The following is a 5612-nucleotide window of genomic DNA, read 5'->3' as shown; positions in this document are numbered from 1 at the left end:
ACTCAATGGTACAGCGATTGTGGGGAGGTATTGCGGACCAAACTGAAGAAAAAAATTTCTCTAACATTTTACGATCTTCGGAATAGTTATCGAAATAATAATTATTTTGTAAAAAAAATATTACATAATGGCCAATTTTTTTACAGAATATGATTCAATTGATTATTTTAATAACTTTAATTCTTTTTTTCGATATTTAAAGTTATTTGTAAAGACAATGGCATTTAACTTTTGCCGTAAATAATTTTGAATAACTTTAAAGATTATTAAAAATTTATTATTCTAGTTTGGAATAAAATATTTTTTTCTCTACTATATATGTATAATCAAATACTTAGCAATTATTATGATCTCATATTTGTTTTTAGACAACTTTAATTTGTTTAAAAAATATTGTTAGTTTAGGTAAGATATACTTAATATACGATACACTTGTATATAATTGGCTTTATTTTTTTATTAAATCATCATTTAAATTTTTAGATCATAAAAAAATATTTGAATATTAAATTATGAATAATTCAGTTTTTGAATATTAAAATGGAATATAAAGATGTTAGGTATAACTAATTGTGAAAAAGCTTAATGGCGCGCGCGTAGCTCGCGCATGTTGTGTCCTAGTTATGTAAAAGAAGAAGGCAACAATTAATTAATAATGAATTGGCGCAGCATCAAAGTTGTTTATTGTCTGAGAACATTGAATTATTGACAGAAAATACAATTAATGATAATAAATTAAACGTATTTCATTCTATCAATTCTGCAAATTTTTCAAATATTTCAAATGTTTCTGTATATCATAATGTAGAGTGTAATTCTAATTTTAGTGACTATTATAGTAATGATAGTTTTATTAATGCCGTAGAAACATGCGATGTGAGTTGCGATGTACCATTCAATAGTGATTGCGGAGAGGAAGAATTTTGTGAAAATTCGAAGGTAAAATTAAGTAATAACGAACTTTATGACGAAATAATACAAAATAATAAGTAATTATATCCACATAATGAAATTAAAGACTTACTTAAAGATTTAAGACAGTGGATTATAAAATTTAATATTAATAAAACTGCTGCTAATGCTAATTTTCTTCTTTGGCAAAAATATGGTTTTAATATACCTACTGATTATCGGACTGTTATGAAAACTCCACGATTAGTTAGTAACGATATTGATCAAATAAATAATGGATTTTATAAACATTTTGGAATTGCTTTTGGAATTCGTTCTGATATTAAAAATTATTTTTCAATTCTTCCTAAAGTAAACAAAATTAATGTTCACATCAATGGTTTGCCTTTAACAACAAGTTCTACAAGTAATTTTTGGCCTATTTTAGCATCTATTTCTAATGTTGATTTATCTATAAATACAGAACCATTTGTAATTGGAATTCATCATGGTAAAAGTAAATCAGAAAATTCCAACGATTTTCTCAGACCTTTTGTTAATGAAATGAAAGAACTTGAAAAAGATGGAATTGATATTGATGGGCAAATTATCAATGTACAAATCAATGCTATTCTTTGTGATACTCCTGTCCGATCATATGTCTCTAAAGTAAAAGGTCACAATGGATATGAAGGATGTTCAAAATGCATTCAAGAAGGAAATTTCATTAAAAATCGAATGACATTTCCAGAAATACATTTCATGCTTAGAACTAATGAATTATTTAGAACAAAGTAATTTCCTGATCATCATACAGGAGTATCTTGTTTAGAAGAGTTAAGCATTGATATGATTAATAAATTTCCATTAGATAGTTTACATTTGGTATATTTAGGTAATGTAAAACGTTTGATGCAATTTTGGTGTAAAGGTCCAAAAAATATTAGACTTGCAAGTAATCTATTTGACATAGCTGACACTAAATTAACTTCAATGTCAAATTTTATTCCCCAAGAATTTATGAGAAAACCACGAAGTATGTCTGATATTGACAGATGGAAGGGAACTGAATTGCGTCAATTTCTCCTTTACACAGATCCGATAATTTTGTTAGATGTTTTACCTATTCATATGTATACACATTTTTTAAGTCTTAGTATAAGTATTCGAATACTGAATGATATAAAGTTATGTCAGTTATTAAATAGCTATGCTGACGATTTATTAAAATGGTTTGTTAGTGAATACAGTAATATCTACGAAAATTATAACATTATATATAACGTTCATAATTTAATACATTTGGTCAATGACGTTAAAAATTTTGGACTTCTTGATAATTTTAGTTGTTTCAAGTATGAACATTATTTGGGAAAATTAAAATCAAAAATACGAGCAAGTAGTAGGCCTTTACATCAAATAATAAATCGAATTATGGAGCAAAAATTTGCAAATAAAAATAAAAGTTTACCAATTTTAACTTATCCAATTATTCATTATAAAAACATAAAAGATAGAATTCTTATTAAATATGTACAATTTAGTTCATTTATTATTTCAAAATATCAGCCTAATAACTGTTGTGTTTTACATAATGGACATAGCGTTATTGTTCGTGATATTTATCGAGAAGACAAACAGGTTAATGAGAATGAAACCGAAATTATATTAAAAGTACAACGATTTTTAAATCCAAAATCTTTTTTTTTAGTGCCATGTGATTCTGAAAAATTAGGAATATCAATTGTAAATCTAAATAATATTTCTGAATGTATTAAAATTAAATTAAATGATATAAATGCCAAATGTTTACTACTTCCAATAAACAATAGTGCTGATGTGCGTGTTGTAATACCTATGATACATACCTACTATAATTAAAGGAGTTATGTTTTATTGTATTTGTTACGTTTTATTTTATTAACCCCACAATCTACGATTTCTTTAAACCTAGGGAAATTTATAATGAGTGATTATAAAAAACCGTACGTTATTGTACGATTTCTAGAAAATGATACGTATTCTGAAGTACCAAGTAATTGGATAGTGGATGACAATGACAAAACTATATGTTGGTGGCCGGTTAAGGTCAGAAATGTTACGTCATGTATTCTTAATCGCACATCACCGGATAAGACGACATGGGAATCATGTGAAATGGAAATTGAACAATTTTGTGGTAAAATATTTTAATTTGTTTTTAAATGTAATTTAGATTTTTCTCAGTTGTCTATATAATTACATTTTCAAATACATTACTTTACAGATACTTGGGAAAAAGCTCGAAAAATTGTTGACAATCCTTTATATAAAACTGATGATGAAAATTTGGGAAAAGGATGCCGGATTAAAATTGGAAAAAATAAATACAGTTCTTCTTCAGAATCTGTAGAATCTGAAATTAATGAGAAAAAAATAAATATGAGTACAAATAAAAGTAAAATTAAAGCTACAAAATCAAAACGTAAGTATTCTTTGAAAGTAATATATAATAACATATAAAAAAGAAGAAAATATTTAATAAGTTTTACAAATTAAAAAAAACAAATTATTTAATATTTTTTTAGTAAAAATGACAAGTTGTATTTCAATTCCTCCTAACTTGGATTTAGAAAAGCTTGGTTCAAGTGCTGTGATTTTCGATGGAAATCTTAATGTAATGGATACTGTTGGTAAGATGTTAATTTACGTTACAGTTCAGATTTTATATTATTTTTCTTTATAATTTACCTTTATACTATTTTTTCAATGTATTAGAGCTTGCATTAAGCACTGAGAACAATAATATCGATCAGGGTCATAATAGCAACAAAATGCTAGAAACAGAATTTCTGAAGACTTCTGATAAATTAATTAATGATATAATTGCCAGAAATTGTCATAAAAAAGTATTAACAGCAACAGGTATTTATTTAAAAAAATGTAATGAGAAGCTGTTAAGATAAGATAATTGTTATATTTGTTGTCCATAAGCAATATATATAAGTATCTTAAGAGTATAAGTATATATGTAATATGTATAGATATAATTTTAATCTTAATGCATTGATTTTTTACAGTATTAAAATGTGCAAATGAAAAAAATAGAAATGAGGAAGTTGAAGAAAAATTGCTTGAGGAAATTATTACAATAAAAGGTTTAATTAATAATTTTTGAGATTTAACAAATGTAATATTTTTATACTTTTAAATCATCTTTTCTATATATATAATTATATTTAATTTTTTAGAACAATGCTCTTCTATTTGTCGCATGCATGCTTCTCTGATTGTTCAGTTGAAAAGTATTGATCAAAGACTATCTAAAATGGAACGAAAATCATCGATACCTGTTAAAGAAACAAGATACAACCTCATAGAAACATTTCTACCTTTAAAAGATATTGATAGTATCAAAAATTGTGAAAATTTCCTGTCTACTAACAATGAGGCTGTCCATCAATACGTAATTTTTTTATTTAATAATAATTGAGTAATATATAATATTTTTTAACAAATAAAATACAATTATATTTTTAAGATATAATAATACATACTAAAAAATATATTTAAAAAAATTGTAATTAATACTTTATTTCTTTTTTTTTTTACAGAGAAACTTCCTTAGTAATATTGGAGGTCATACTGTTAAAGACAACATTCACAGAATTTTAAGAAAAGTATTTGCAGATGATTCAGCAAAATTTTGTTCCTGGAAAGGGAAAAAAAAACAATTTTGCAGTTTATAATTTACAAATTATAAAAGAAATTCAAAATGCTATTAGTTCATCTCATGAATCAATGACAGAGTTACACTTTGAGGAAACTGCTGCCGAATGGTTTAGATTTGCAAAGCGAGCACGAAAAAATAAAGAGAACTAAAGAAGAACTATTTTTTTGTAACAGATTAGTTATAACTTTTTCTTTTCATTTTTCGTTCTTTGTTTAATATTTAATCTATTATATCTTGCAGTTTATTTTATTTTGTTAATAAAAAATAACAAAGAGAGTTTAGTATATTGCTTACAGTATATTGATTAAATATTGGTTTATTTTAATTTTTTTTATTAACTGAGTTCTTTAATTTTTATTAATATGATAAATATGTGATGAATCATAAAATAACTATATCTTTTTTTTTGGATTAGATTTAGCATTCTACATACATATTTAATAAAAGAGTATGTAATTATAAATGTATTCATATATTTTTGGTTTAAATAAATAAAGTATGCAAGAAATTTGAATATATTCCAGAACGTTAATGTAATAATTATATAGAAAATTATATTGGAAAAATGTAGCTATTATATTCTATATCTATTATTTAATAAAGTGTTCATATGGTATTGATATAGTATTTTTATAGTTATTACATACATAATAATATTATATGTATGTAAAATTTATTTAAAAAAACAACTAATATTTCATATAGATATAACATCACCTATATTTTCGAAAAAGGGCGAAATTTCAATATAATTACAACATAAAAGTAACTTGCACATTACATAAAGCCTGATTTTGAAGTTTATAAAAGTTATATACTGATGATGTTATTGTGTTGACTGGGTATAATATACAGTCAGTTTTAAACGTGTATTTGCAATATTACAGATACGTATCAAATACATAATTTACGTATTTAACACGTATTGAATATATATTGTTATAAGTAACGGATATGTATTTAATATACATAATTTACATATTTAGCACGTATTGAATACATATTGTTA

Source organism: Wasmannia auropunctata, unplaced genomic scaffold, assembly GCF_000956235.1.
Source record: "Wasmannia auropunctata unplaced genomic scaffold, wasmannia.A_1.0 LD336074.1, whole genome shotgun sequence".
NCBI classification, from domain to species: Eukaryota; Metazoa; Arthropoda; class Insecta; order Hymenoptera; family Formicidae; genus Wasmannia; species Wasmannia auropunctata.
Note: the sequence above shows the minus strand (reverse complement) of the source record.